The sequence below is a fragment of the Schistocerca serialis genome, chromosome 3 (genome assembly GCF_023864345.2).
Source record: "Schistocerca serialis cubense isolate TAMUIC-IGC-003099 chromosome 3, iqSchSeri2.2, whole genome shotgun sequence".
In the NCBI taxonomy this organism is placed as follows: Eukaryota; Metazoa; Arthropoda; class Insecta; order Orthoptera; family Acrididae; genus Schistocerca; species Schistocerca serialis.
Window position 1 is genome coordinate 701,846,688 of NC_064640.1, and position 16,308 is coordinate 701,862,995.

The following is a 16,308-nucleotide window of genomic DNA, read 5'->3' on the forward strand; positions in this document are numbered from 1 at the left end:
TGCTTGTTGAGAACTCGTGGTAGGCAGCTTTGTTGAGAAGTAGCCGAGTGCAGTGCTTGTCGAGATGTGGCAGTAGTCAGTTCTTGTTGAGATGTGGTAGTAGCGAGTCGGTGTGGAGATATTGTAATGATTAGAGTGCTTTTCATCAATATATATGAAGGTAAAAGAAAAAAAAATTTCCTTTTCTTTTTACTATCTCAATGTCTTAAATAATGCGTCATTACAGGTTCAGTCAACAAAGCATCTGGCTTGTGTTCTTGTATTAGAGTGTAATTCTGGTTTTCTTGCGCAATTATAGTATTTCTATTTTTTTTAATTACCTCAGTATAAATGGTATTTAAAATTTCTTGTCTTGTTGAAGAAGAACCGTGCCAGATGTGTACGTTGAATCACACTCCCACACACAGAACAATTACACTTGTGTTTTGGTTTCGTAGGTTTTATAGTTGCTGGGGACTTAATTAATTGTGTTAACGGAAATTTTCTTTCATTCTTTGTTGTTGTTCTATGCAGTCAGATTGCGTACAAAAATTAGTCAGGGCCAACCGTTTACGAGACTTCGTAATCGGACATACAGCTACAAAAAAATAAAAAGTATTTGCATTTCATATTTAAATAATTAAGCCCCCATGCAATTTCTCCCCAAACAACACAGGAATATCTATGGTAAAATTTGTAACATCTGATACGAAGAATGGAGTTCTGAAAGATTTTCTCTTCAAATTAATTTTTTTGTTCTCTTGTAAAAAACTAAAAAGATATAAGAAATTGTTATTGTTGACTACAGGCTACTAGTTAAGACACTACTGCAGTATTTCTGCACTACTATTAACACAAGTAAAACGTATTGCCTCAATATTAAAGGTATATGAAACAGAGACATTCTTATTCGCCATTAGAAGTTATCAGTTCTCCGGTATTGCACCTAGAACGTTCTCAACAAATTGTTTATTTTCTAATTTGTCTCATTATTATTGGCAGTGATGCGGTGAACAGCATAAGTATGTGGTGTCAGAATACCGTCTCAATTTTGTGGATATACAATAATATGTACTGAAACATATGCATTATTTTTTCTATTCTTCTGAAAAATGTGAGATTTAGCGGTTAGAGCGTCTGAGATTTGTACGCTTGAGTTTTTTAATGGGTAAATAGTGTACCAACGCTGAAGATGAAGAAAGACGTTAAGGTCTAGGAGACAGATGAAGAATTGTGTACGTTGATAGGACGGTAAAGGAGGCAAACTGTGTGGAAATCACTGGGCATTTCTGCACATAATCAGGACAGTATGACCAAGATGGTGAAACTTGATAAAAAAAGTCGAAGGTGACAGGTATATACAAGAATACTGGACACACGTTAGGACTCACGCATGGGCGGGCTGTGGGCTGTGACGTCACCCTCAAACCTCTCGCCTCGCCGCGTTGCATTAAAGCTCATAGGCAGATGGCGCATACCTTTAATTCACATGCAGGTATGAATATAATCGACATTTTCCAATTTTATTGTAGTATTATTATTGTTGACATTATTAAGCCCTATATTGGTAGGTTTCTTTTATTTTTATGTGTTTGCTCCTTTCTGTTTTCCCATTTTCTTTTGGTGTAAGACAAATTCTATTGCTCAGTTCTTTCTTGTTCTTTTTCCTCTCTGCCTCGTCAAAACATAAATCACTGTTTCCTTTCATTTCATCAAAGCTAAAGACTAGGTCTTTTTCAAACTTTGTAATAACTCTTTGTTTTCAAAATACTAAGGCTTTAATTAGTCAAACCTGGCGGAACGCTAAACTGCCTGAGTCTTCTTTTATTAGAACGTTCACTAGGAAGAGGATGTTTCAATACGTTCCTGCCAAAAGATAACACATTATAAGATAGGCAACGTAAAGTCACAGTCTTTGCAATATCTTCAGATGACCAGTTAGTACACCACCCTTTCATAACTACTTGTTGTTGACAGTCAGAAAAAGAGCCCAGAATTACTCTTTGAACATTTTTTTTATTTCAGTAACTCATCGCCACATCGAAATAGACGCTCATGTAAATCTGCATTCCTTTGCCTAAAGCTTTTTTTATTTCTGTTTAAATAATTTCTAATTGCTGGCGTACGTAAGCATTGTCGGACTGACAGTAATGTTTGTTTTCACGGATAACGTTTTGTCTAGCAGTAACTTTTTCATTACTTGCTAATATATTTACCTGTATTATATCTTGTACTTCTTTACGTGCCCGAATATTTTTGTCTTTACTAGTATTATTACCACGCCCTAAATCAGCACCGGAGTATGTTAGATTTAGAGATGGAACAGCATCAGTCATCAACTTGCGTTTGGAAAGAATATTCGCCAGTTCACTTTTCAAATAATTTTCATAATCCGAATCAGTAAAATGTATTGAGCAGATACGAGCACTTTCAATTGAAAACGAATTTGCACGTTTACAAGCATTTATCCCCTCTCGTTTCGTCTCACTGTTTTTAGGAAATATATGAAACTTAAATTCTTACTTACTAAGTTGACTCTTGTGGTTAGGAAAACTGGCGATCCGCAACAAACCATTATTTTTCACTTAAAAACTTACTCTAAGAAATTCCTCAACACATTGACAATTACGGTGTAACTCTGTACTCAATTCCCAGGCACTAAAAAGTTGACACTGCCTTAAAGAAATTTGTTTTAGCTCGTTCATCCAATTATAACCCAATACTTTAAGGCAATTCCAATGTCGGTGTTGACGGCCGCAGGAGAGGTGTAAAGCTTTGTGTCATGCAGTCATCAAGGGTACACGAGTGGGCCTTCGGCACCGAAAGCCCATATCGATGATGTTAGGGTGAATGGTTCGCACGCTGACACTTATTAATGGCCCTGAATTGAATTCTGCAGCAGTTTGCGGAAGGGTTGCACTTTTGTCACGTTGAACGATTCTCTTCAGCCGTCATTGGTCCCGGCCGCAGCGATGTCGGAGATTTGATGTTTTACCGAATACCTGATATTCATGGTACACTCGTGAAATGGTCGTACGGGAAAATCCCCACTTCATTGTTACCTCGGAGATGCTGTGGCCGGCCGGGGTGGCCGAGCGGTTCTGGGCGCTACAGTCTGGAACCGCGCGACCACTACGGCCGCGGGTTCGAATCCTTCCTCGGGCATGGATGTGTGTGATGTCCTTAGGTTAGTTAGGTTTAAGTAGTTCTAAGTTCTAGGGGACTGATGACCACAGATGTTAAGTCCCATAGTGCTCAGAGCCATTTGAACATTTTGAGATGCTGTGTCCCATCTCTCATGCGTCGATTATTACACCACGTTCAAACCACGTAAATCTTGATACCTGCCATCGAAGCAGCAGTAACCGATCTAACAACTGTGCCAGACACTTCTTGTCTCATATAGGCGTTGCCGACGGCAGCGCCGTATTCTGCCTGTTTATCTCTGTATTTAATACGCACGCGTATACCAGTTTTTTTTTTTTTTTTGTGCTTTAGCATAGTATCAGTGGATATATCGCAGGCAAGCATTTATCGTCAGCTCCAAGCGCCATGAGCTTACATGACAAAGATCTTGCAGAAGAGCATCGCTGTAGTCAGCAGTTGGAAATACAAGCGTCGGAAGTTCAGTCTTCACACATCTAGAAGAAGCGGCTTTCTTTTTTTTTTTTTACTTCATCATAAAAAGCATTTTCGAAACAAAAATGGCAGTGGCGTCCATTCATGCTGTTTTGCGTCCAGGGCGACGCAGCTTTAGTGTCGGTTTACTGATTGTCAGGGCGGCAAGCATCCGCACAGCCAAATTTGCGTTGTCTCTGGCTGCCGAGAGAGCGGGTCTCGACGAGCCAGCAATTACGCTACCACTTCCTACACTAAATGCGCCCATTTCGCCAATCGTTTGGCAACTATTTGAGCAATTAAACCGGTATGAATCCGCCCGTTGTGAACCCGATCTCGTCGCATTATTTCAACGCCCCTCGCCTGCATTCCTCGACATACATTCCAACACTTAACAGCAAAATGCCAACGGGAATGCGGAAGATATGGCATCTTCCCACGGAATACGAATACTGCTACGCTTGCCTCCAATAGTGCAGCTACTACACTGCGAATAATTTTTGCTAACGATGACGTTCCTGACACTTCTAACCGAGCTATTTAGCGACAGAAACTATCTCAAAAATGGACGTTTTGTTCAGTTTTTTATGTAGTGGCATTGTCGTTGAACGGTGTCGATTTCATAAACATATCTTGTAAGAACGCACATGCCTGTTTCATGATCTGTTGACGAAATGATGCTTCATTAAACAAATTTACATTAGTGCAGTTCTTAATTAAAACATTTGTAAAATTTATAAAGATGATTTACTTTGGGAGCCATTAACAAGGTGGAAGAATGCTAACACCTTGCATTAATGTACAAAAAAATTGTATGGAATGACGTTGTAAGAACAAGAACGAAAAAACTGGCAATATTGTATTGAACACGAACATAGCAGTCACCCACCGATATCAGTTTCACCAAAACAACATTTAACCCATGTGCAGAGTGTAACAAAAAAGCACAGCCGAACCTTCAGGACACATTTTTCATACATATGTTGCACAAGGATGTGAATTCGAATGTTTAATTTCCATGTCATAACTTATTTTCGACACTTATTCATAGTGGAAAATGTAGGAAACATAAAGAAAGAGGCTGTACCAGCATATCACAGGAAATCTTTCTTACAAGAAATGTTTAGTATTAATGAATGTCGGCTTCTAAATAAGAGAATCCATGAGATATTGTGTGACATATTTATGTTTAGTTATCCGCTTTTTGTAAGTCTAAGACTGAAAGTTTTCGACATACATTACCTCAAATGGAAATTCATTTGTAACCTAAAATTTTGCATAATAAATGTTGGTTCTGATGTAACATAACACCTTTGGTTACAAAATAAGACTGCTTGAAATTCTACTTGTCTATTCATACTAGTCATTTTATTTATATTGACTGTATCAGCTCTCAGTGTGTAATTCAAATTTTTTGTTTTGATTTCCTTTTTATGAATTATGCCTAACCGTAAGAATATTTATTGTATGTCAGATGTACCTCTCATTCAGAGTGACGTTATAGTATTTATGAGATAGTCTCCATGAACTAATCCCACTACACACGTGTTAATTTTGACACTTTTATAGAAAAGCCCTTTGAATTAACTGAATCATTTCAATCGAGGAAAGGGGTCAAAATACTCTAGTAAGTAGTTTTATTTAAAAAACAAAATTTCAACTTCTACTGATTAATTAAAACTTCGATAAAGGTCCACTGACAACTCTCGTAATACTTCATCTAAGTAAAATCAGATTTCAGTTACGTAAACCTTTGATCAAACGGAATTGTTTGATATAAATTTCAATAACATTTCCCCTGATTTTTATTTTAGAATTATTCTAGTGATTTTAGTTTTTGTATGCGTTTATCCTCCCACGCCCCTCTCAACCAGGTTGAATTAGTAAATTAGAAGCACGATCTGCATGCGAACAGAGCCGGAACTTGTGAGAGACTCCTAATGTTATCTGGATCCACTGTAACATCTACAGAATTGTCTAGCGATATGCTTCGGTGCATTTCGCCAGTGTAGTTGTTTATACATGGAAGCCAATAAACGTTCCGCAAAGTTTCTGTTTACTGAATCCAACGTCAATCGTCATTTCAAATGTCAAATGAGGTCGAGGACTTGCAAGCCTGGGGAAAATGCAACCATCTGTGATAAGGTTATACACAGGAATTGAGGATTTAGGACTCTACATTATTAATAGGGGATCCTATTAGGAACATTTCAAATAAAGATAGATAGATCTCTATGGGTAGAAAGAGGTGGATCAATTCACTGGATTCACATTATCCGGATCTAAAACATCTAGGCTTTTATTTGCGGAGCATTTGAAAGCCCTTGTTTATCGAAATCAAATACAATATGCAGCAAGTCTTCGTGACCGCAGTGTTGAATGCTGCCACACCATAAACAATATTCTAGGGGTACATCAACGCATCCAGGATTCGATGTGATGTCGAATCGGTAGATTTATCGATGCTAACGGCCGGCATTTTGATTATTTCATGTGAGACAGAGATTTACTTGGTATGTTGCTACATTCTATTCCCGTGTCTTTCGTCGATTAATGTACTACGAAATGGTGTAGAAAATGAGTTCTAACATGGAAATAAGGAACCTCTGGACCCAAGCCCATAACTCATTTTTTCCTTCTTCTGCATGTGAAGAATGTGGCTTGAAAATTTTGCCATACTTGTGTGCTACCCCTTGCACTTTATCTTCTTGTTCGTTAACAAATTTTTTGCCTCAAACAGTTATTTTTACAATACCGCAATGTATGTGGTATCTGTACAGAGACAGGAAGAGAGAAGACAGGAAATGGCGCGTTTTGCCTGGCAGTGGAGACCTATGCACGCTAAAAGATCACTTATAGTAGCCAAGATAGGATAGGTTTTTAATTGAAGCAGAAATTGACTCCAATAAGAAGTTCGAAGCACGTCCCTGTACTCTTCGGAAATCTTAGATGCCACGTCACATTTATGATTAACGGATGAACAGCGAAAACTGCTGTATAGGTACATAAATCCACCCTGAACACAACCCCATTTTTATGTAGAAGTTTGATAAGAAAAGCACCTCTGATAAAGAGAAACTGTTTGTAAAATACTGTACTCGTCGGTGTATCATATGAAGTCATGTGGTGGAAGTCAGTGAAATCATGGCATGCGATGAAGGGACGATAAACTGTTAGAGATAGCACCAGGAGAAAACAGAGAGGCGAGACTGTGGGCCGTGAAAGTGACGACTAGAATAGAATTGATGAAACGTACAGCAATCAGTCGCTAATAAGCTGTTTATTGCAGATCTAGATTTCATCCACTGTGTGGCCATCATCATTATGGTAAGACGCAAATCACGTCATCATTATTGCTTGTCTATACGAACAGTCCCCACTAGATTATCCATGCCAAGAGTTACTACCATCGATAGTCTAGTAGAAGCCATTTGTAAAGACAAGAAATAATGATGATCTGACTTTCACCTTACCTCCCTAATGATAGCCACACAGAGGCTAAAATGTAGATCTTCAATAAACAGATTACTAGCGACTGACTGCTGTACATTTTCTCAACTTTAAATAAATCCAGTCGCTGAGTATATCCGTTCCATATGGATTCGAACCTGAATAGAATAATTTTGGAGCATTGTTGAACTATTAAGATAATTAACAATTTTAGACAGAATTCTGAGGACACAAGATGGATGTTGCTATTGCGTACAAAAATTATCGAACGAGTTTTATTTTGTGTTCTTGGAGTCTTCCGCTGCTGCATGCACGAATAAAATAATCTCCGTTTACAAGCCGCACCATTTAGAATAAAACGCTCGAACTTTCGACGGCTATCTCTGCCATCATCGTCAGAACTAAAAAGTCACAAACTGCCGGAGCTGGCGGGGTTTCCGGTTACGCGGGCACGGTTACAGCATCTGGAACCAATCATAGATGTGCGAAGTGACGAATGCGCGGAGGATGAGTTGCGCAGCTCCATGGGAAGGGGCCCACGAGAAAGACAGACCACGGCTCGTTCGTCACAGCACGTGGCACTGCAAGTGTTACGAGTGCCAGCAACCGTCTCCGACTGGGAGTGAGTACCTATTTCAGACTAGTTTAATAGCTCTTAACCGAGCGTTTAAATGGATGCAAGCTCTCGATAGTACACGACAAAGTTAAGACCTACAGTGGGTACCTTTAAAAAAAATGGTTCAAATGGCTCTGAGCACTATGGGACTTAACATCTGCGGTCATCAGTCCCCTAGAACTTAGAACTACTTAAACCTAACTAACCTAAGGACATCACACACATCCAAGCCCGAGGCAGGGTTCGAACCTGCGACCGTAGCGGTCATGCGGTTCCAGACTGAAGCGCCTAGAACCACACGGCCACACCGGCTGGCGGTACCTTTTCATTGACTTATTGATTTCCTGTTGGTTCTGCACAAAGCCGAGCGTTCGCGAAGTATGGCGGGTAAGCCGACTAGTGAGACGTCACAGGTTAATTGCGGGACCTGTATTTCTCGTGAGCCCCGGTCGTGGGACCAGTGATGTCAGGTGGCCCGACGGGCCGGCGCCACGTTTCAAAATGCTGCTCCCGTGTCCCTACAAGCGTCAAATATCCTTCTTTGCCTTTGCTTGATACCAAAAGCCTACCCTGATGCCATACTAACTGTGTTAACCTGGTACTGGTTAAAACTGTTGCTTGAGAGCCGATCATAACACAGCACTGCCTGGAAAAGAGACAGTAAATACAATTTGAAAAGGTGTGAGTCTTGAGTCATGCGTCATCAACTAAGATTTCGTTATATAGTAGGTGGCCGAGATTAGAATAAACAGCGGGACTGAAGTCGAGCGAACGTGTGTGAATTAGTCAGTCAATGCACCGCCATTACTTTGTGAGGTTTCAGTGTGGCCTTGTGAAAAACTCTGCGAGCAGATGTTATTGACACACATAATTTTCTCGGACTCATCTTCAGGGCTACCCCAAACTGTTTTAGTTTATTATTGGTTGAAACGCTTTAATTTTAAGACCTTACAATTACAACACAGTCCCTGTCTCCTGACAATTCTTGGGTAGTTGAATAACTGAGAATGTGTACATTGCAATATTTTGGTATAAGGCTGGCTGATATTGCAGATATTTATCTGTTTTTGCATAGTTAAACTCAAGAAACATCCATTCGTCCATCGCGGATACCTTAGTGAACGGAAACTACATACAATTACATAGGGAAAGGAACACATACTGCCAGTCGCTGTGGCCGAGCGGTTCTAGGTGCTTCAGTCTGGAACCGCGCGACCGCTACGGTCGCAGGTTCGAATACTGCCTCGGGCATGGATGCGTGTGGTGTCCTTATGTTAGTTAGGTTTAAGTAGTTCTAAGTTCCAGGGGACTGATGACCTCATATGTTAAGTCCCATAGTGCTCAGAGCCATTTAAACCATATGAACACATACTAGATCGCCCAGTCAACAAGGCACAACATACATTATTAACGCTTCCTGCCATAAATCCGAACAACGGACCGGAGGATAATGCGGTGATGGTAGCTTGAAACGCAGAAGACAAACCTAAGAAGAATACATCACCAACTCGATCTCATTTTTTAAGGAAAGAAAGGACACTAACAATCGATCCGCGCGACAATTTGGGCCATAATTTTGACAGTACGTAGTTATGACCTCCTGAAAGTAGGACGACAGCTTTTAACTTTCCATGCACCATTTGTTTTTCGCTCCACTAGATTATCCATGCCAAGAGTTACTACCATGGATAGTCTAGTAGCCGCTTAAAGGGAGGTTCTGGTTGAGACCGATGAAAAATGGATTTGTTTTACATAATTTGCGTTCCTGAAGTCTGTAAATTATGTCTGCAACAGGAGTTTTTGACTGTGAAAGTATTTTAAGAGAGAAATACAGACGTTAGATGAAATTCTTCAAGAAAAGATTCGACCAATGTATGAATTTCTGCCCACTGAAGATTAGCCGGCCGAAGTGGCCGAGCGGTTCTAGGCGCTTCAATTCGGCACCGCGCGTCTGCTACGGTCGCAGGTTCGAATCCTGCCTGGGGCATGGATGTGTGTGATGTCCTTAGGTTAGTTAGGTTTAAGTAGTTCTACGTTCTAGGGGACTGATGACCACATATGTTAAGTCCCATAGTGCTCACAGCCAATCTTATGAAGACCATGAACGTGTTGGAAATCGTCATAGTGACGAACAGCAAAAATTTCGAGGAGTTATCTGACAAGAAACGTGTGGTCGCCGCAGAGCAAGGAACGTCTCAATTGGTTAAACGAACCCGGATTGAAAAAAATATAGCGCGAAATTCAGAACCATGGCATGTGTGAAGAAGAGAAAGGATGCCTCTATGGTTCTGGGATCGCAGATTAACAGTAAGTTTTGAAACAACTTTTTTTCTTTTTTTACAACAAAACGTAAACGCGATTTTCTCAAACAACGTTTTTCAGCTCGAAGCGCCCTAGACTCTCGACAGATTAACCGATTCATTTGACTTTTTAAATGAAAAATAATTAAATTTAGGGGGCCATAGTGACAAATTCTTTTTTATTTGAATTTTAAAAGGTTTCTTAAACATTTCAAATTAGAAAAACATACCAAGGTATAGGCGTGTTTTATTCTCTTTTATGAGACGATTCGACTTTAGTTCGCTCGAGACGGTTACTTCCAGGCATTTTACGATATTTTGTGTTTCTAGTGATTTGTTGGCAAAATTGGAATCACATAATACTGGATTTCTAGTCCTATTGATGCACATTACGTTACGTTCAGTGACAACTGCCAGTCTCTGTATCAATCATCGATCCTCTTTCTGCAATAAGCAAGTCGAATAGTATGAAGTGTTATAGAACATATCTCCCCCCGTGCAAAACTGTCATCCGGCTGGCGACGTATCCCCTGAACAGTACATTCATTACAAAACGAGTGTTGTATGAAATTTTTTGGGTGACAGATCCATGTTAAAGACTATTTAACACATTTTAAAACAACTTGTACTTTAGAACGGCCTTTATTACAACAATCGAAGAAAATCACACCCACTTTATTATTTACAGATGCCATAAATTTAATATGTAACGATTTGAACATTGTTGAGATTAAGGCTGTTGGAAGCCAGCAAGGATATTCCAAGATAGGAAATCGGAGACGCAATGCAGAGAGCAGTCAAAAGTGGTAGCGTTTAGGTTGCCAGAGGTGAACAGTAGCGCTAGAGCACTGCGAGTTGCAGACGCTCTGGGCTGCTGTCCCAGAGGAGAAGTTTCACTTCAGAGAATTAACTGGGAACTCTGTCCACCGCCTACACGCTGTTCTAAGGCTCCACGGCAGAAGATGGTCGCAAAAAGGCACATCTTAGCTGACGCAGCAGGTTGATACTGGTCCCTGAGATCCGCAACGTTAGTGGGTTTACACTGATCAGAGTGCTACAACAACGGTCCCACTCACGAAAGGCCTCTGGGCATGGCCAAGCGACGTAAAACACTGTTGTTGTTGGCCGTAAGAGGAAGAGCAATGACGTTTAGCTGAACGCTGTTGCTACCAAACTTGGAGGTTGTTAATGTAAAGTCGAGAAACATTCCAACCAACCGAGTAGGAGAAGGGGAGGACTATGAATGTGGTTGGCCAGAGGTCCCCTGGAGGTGCATAGCCAGACTGACTGAAGCCTGTAAGTGCCGGAGGATTGATGGCTTGACTATAGGGAAGGAGAAATAGTGCGCCGCCATAGTCCTTTAAAAACCCATTCAGACAGAGTTCTCAGTCTGATTATTGGAACAGCAACTCCGTGTCGCTCATTGCCAGCCTCGATAAACTTCGACAAGTCTGTCCCTTTCACCTGGGGAACTGCTCTCAGTGTTTGTACTTGAAATGCTGCTACTGTTCGCTCCTTCTGTAAGCGCTCACCCCAAGAGCTCAGACCCTGACATCTGTTGTCAACCATTTGAACCCTTTGCTTTTTGTAGTGTTTAGAATTAGCCTTGAGTGTAGTAGTTAGTTTGATTGTAAGTAATCAGTGTTAATGAGACCCCAGAGAATCCTTGAGTCTCCTGCTGAGAGTATGGTATCGAGTCTTGAGACCGGCGCCTCTCGTAGGTTCCTAGTGACAGTGCTTGGCGTTAATGCAAATAATCCGCCTTCCTTCGCTAGGAGTTTGCCTTTCTGCATTTTCTCCTAACCGCTCGGAAATTGCGGACTATGCGCCAACCTCCTGTCTTCCCTCCATCCTGTAGAAGTACACGACTGAGTAGACAATTTCTGTTGCCAGATATGAGGTATCATAAATGATTTTTGAGATAGATAGATAGATAGATAATTCCCATATAGTCTGCCCGCCGTCAAGACTGGACTGATGGTTTTGAGACTCTTATGAGAAGCAATACTTGCACTCCAATGTGAACAGACGTAGTGAGAAGAGCAGAAGAAACAAGAAGAGATCCGGAGATCGATGCAGGAGAGGGAAGATGTGGACAGGCCAACGGTCTTGCCGCAGTGGTAACACCGGTTTCCGTCAGATTACCGAAGTTATGCGGTGTCGGACTGGGCTAGCACTTAGTTGGATGACCATCTCGTCTGCCGAGCGTTGATGGCAAGCGGGATGCACTCAGCCCTTGTGAGGCAAACTGAGGAGCTCCTTGATTGAGAAGTAGCGGCTCCGGTCTCGTAAACTGACATGTGGCCGGGAGAGTCACGCTGACCACATCTCCCTCCATATCCGTATCCAGTGGCGCCTATGTGATGAGGATAACACGGCGGCCGGTCGGTACCGTTGGAGTATCATGGCCTGTTCGGGCGGAGTTCAGGTTTTTAGGTCAGCCATGTCTATACGACTCCACGCCAACGCGGGGGTCGCTGGAACGGCCGGGCGACAACGAGTCGGAGCGGCGGTCGCAATCCTAAGAGGACCGTCAGGGTAAAGACACTGTGGCAGCGCGCCTAAGCAGCGGAGGGCACGCGGAGTCTTCGCGAGGTTCAGCAGCTGCGGCGGCGGCCTGCTAGCAGCCGGCAGTAGGCAACGGCCCGGCACAGCACAGCTGAGGACAACGCAACACGGCGGGTTTCGTTTGGTCACGTCCATTTTCTACTCATCTAATGTTAGCACAGCGCATCGCTTTCATCAGCGGTGCTATCTTGACACGCTTCGCCTCTTCTCGCTTCTGCATAGCTCATCAGTAACCGAAGTGAGTCATGGCCTCACCTATGAACGCAGCTGCCGATAGTAGAGCAGATGCAACGAACATTACTATTATTGATGCCATTAAACCCATTCTCCAGGCTTTTGATGGTACGAAATCAGCATTACGTGAGTTCATAAGGAATGTGGAGATAGTATGTGAAGCAGACCATTCAATAGTGTTAAAGTTCGTAAAAACCTGTATTCATGGTCCAGCACGTGGGACGAAGTAAGACATATCTTGCTGAAAAATTACGCAACCAAGCGCAGTCTAGATTTTTACACTTATAAAATATTTTATTGTAGGCAATCAAAGGGAGAATCGATTGTATATTGAGTCAGTAAAGTAGGTTCGCTTCAATATCAATTCCAAATGGTTCAAATGGCTCTAAGCACTATGGGACTTAACATCTGAAGTCATCAGTCCCCTAGACTTAACTAGTTAAACCTAACTAACCTAAGGACATCACACACATCCATGCCCGAGGCAGGATTCGAATCTGCAACCGTAGAAGCAGCGCAGTTCCGGACTGAAGCGCCTAGAACCGCTCGGCCACAAATATCAATTTCGTGAGGCTCTTCATGTTGCCATGCCAGTATCACAACTGGCGGGATCTTCGACATTAGTAGGAAAATTAAACAGAGCAATAACCATTCAGGGGCTCTATAATGAGCATATACGGATAACTGCGCTGCAAGGGGCGAAAACATCATCCTAACAGAGGCTGTTGAGGTAGCTCTGACGGAAGAGTCAGTATTTATGTCCTCTAAAGAAAAAGTTTTTAGTGGACGAAGTCGTCAGGGCAAAACAGGGGAACTTACTCTTAGGTGTTACTCATGTGGACTCGCGGGCACACGTCTAAGGATTGCAGAAGTAATGTTAAGTGTAAATCCCGTGGCGAATCAGGGAATTTAACGCGAAACTACTGACTTGAGAAAATAATTCGTAAAACAGAATCGGCTCAAGCGTGTCGCGACTCACAAGCCATTCATATGCGAAAGTTGCAGTTTGATAGAACACAGAGGTCCTTGTAAGAAAGAAAAGCCAGCTTTGTGTCTTGCGTGTCATAGACCAGGGCATATGGATAGAGAGTGTATTGAGAAAGCAAGGTGTTCTGTGAAAAATAAGAACCAGGGAAATGAAAGAAAGCATTAGATTACAATCGCCTTATGCTTGATTTGGAAAGACATTTGAAGTCGACGGTGAAAGTAAAAATGAGTTTGTGGAAGTGAATTATCCATAGGGTACAGAAAGTCCATTAAAATTGCTTTTAGATAATAAAGCATAGACTGGCTTGTTCAATAGGAAGTATCTGCGAAGTCAGGGCAGGAAGTACCTTCAACAAGCACCTGGAATTTTCCATTACTCATGTTTCCTAAAAAGACTGATGCATCTGGTAAGAAGAAAAGGATTAAAGAAAATTAAATGACATTATTGTTAACTCAGTCTCCCCACTTCCACATATTGATGAAATTTTGGATGGACTGGGCAAGGGAAAATATTTTTCAACGCTTGTTTTGGTTAAGGGATACTATTAGGTGTTATTAGATAAACAGACCGAAAACTTACAGCTTTTAGTACACCATATGCCCATGGCATAGGCTATATTCCCCTCTAAGTATTGTTTCATCAGGTAGAAAAGTATCTTTTCTTCTCTGTTACTTCCTGAATCATAAGTCAAGAATATTAAACTCTTTTCTGACTCATGATGGTGTGCTAATGTCTGCCACTGTTACAGGACGCCTACTCACTTTGGGACTCTCTCCTAAGGTAGCATTACAGAGAAGGTGTAAATATAAGGTTTATGCTACGTATCACTCTATAAAATCGGTAATACATCTGATTTTATTACAATGGTTGTCTCTCCCTGTGTAGGTGAGAGATTCAAATCTCGTTAAAAGACATCGCTGCAACAAAAAAACGTCAAGTCACGAATCATATCCGTGGTGCCCTAGCCATCATCTCCACCCACCAGGCGGCATGTCACCGATATGAAATTGATAGGATAATTAATTAAATTGATCATGGGAGTCACTTTACATGGCGAGTAATTTTTCTTTTTCAGTAGTCGGATTGCACTCACTAGATAGTTCAAATGGGAAACCCTGGAGGAAAGACGATGTTCTTTTCGAGGAACCGACATTTGAAGCTGACCACAGGAGGACTCTACTGCTGGCAACATACATTTTGCGTAAGGATCTCGCTATTAAAACCACGATCACAAAGACCATGTTATCGTCACCCCGCTTAAAAAGTGGTCTTGGTTCTACACGCACACACAAGAGTCGCTGATAGTGTTACGCTTTCTGGTAGAAATGCTGTCTGCGATTTGGAATCAAGTCTATTCACTCAACCACATACTTGTATTGGATCATATGGAGACATCGTTTAATGATTACAGCAACTCATATTCATGCCACTCTCATTCTAATTGTTCCTCAGTCTCTGTCCCACCCTCCCTGCACCTTTGTCCGTGAGATCATCCAAATTTAAGTCAGAACTGAACACAAGTTGGAGAGTGCTATATCAGCCACCTTCTGTACCCCGTGGAGACACAGGTTCAGCTGAGTTAACGTGACAGAACCATCTTTTTTGACCACTCGCTGGAAATGGGAACATTTTGTCATAGCTCTGCCAATGGTGTACGATGTGTAAGGCCAGCACCAAAACGAAGCTTTCTCCTGCAACCCGAGGTAGTATAAAATACAGTACGGGAACTGAAAGAGGGATGAGGATTTTGCAACTACATTGCTGTGCATCTGTAAACTACATACAGGTATTGCAGTCAAAAGGAGATCTGTGTCTCTGAGGGTGCATTTACCTCTGTCAGCCAAATATTCTATCGTCGTTATGTTGTACAATTCAATAGATAATATCCATGAACTATAAAAACACAACTACCGTCATCTGACAGGGAACTCGATAAGATTTCATCTTATCTCTCTCTTCCGATATACCAAAAACAAATACCATCTGTGTGCTGGCATTGAGCATATGTGGCGATCCTATTAAATATACAGGTGTTAATCCACTGTAGCAGGTGGCTTATGATCAAAGTCACTCGTACAAACCAGTGTCAAGTTTCATCAACTGTGCTGTAGGTCGGCCATATCCCACAGACTATCAGTCTTAGGAGAGGGTCCCAGTTTTGTTCTGACACACTGTTTTTTCTGCTATAACATGTACAAGCAGCGTATTACTACAGCTTTGAACACCACCATATATTTTTTTTCACCACGACTTTGAGGCCTGTGTCACGTTCTGTGTATACATTCACAATAAATAATATTTCTTTTTTTGCTATCCTCCCCGCTGTTGTAACCTTAATAGACAGCAATGTGTATTACTTTGTCAAATATGGGGTCTTTGTGTTTTATCGAGATGAAGTCAACATGCTAATTTAACGTTTTATACCTCTATTTTACCATGGCGACAGCTGGAAATGGACTTTGATTCATAGCATGTATTAGAAATAAAAGTTTACAGAGAAGAAAAGCATATTGGCAGATGGCGACATCTAAACATGATGAGTCATTAACATTTCG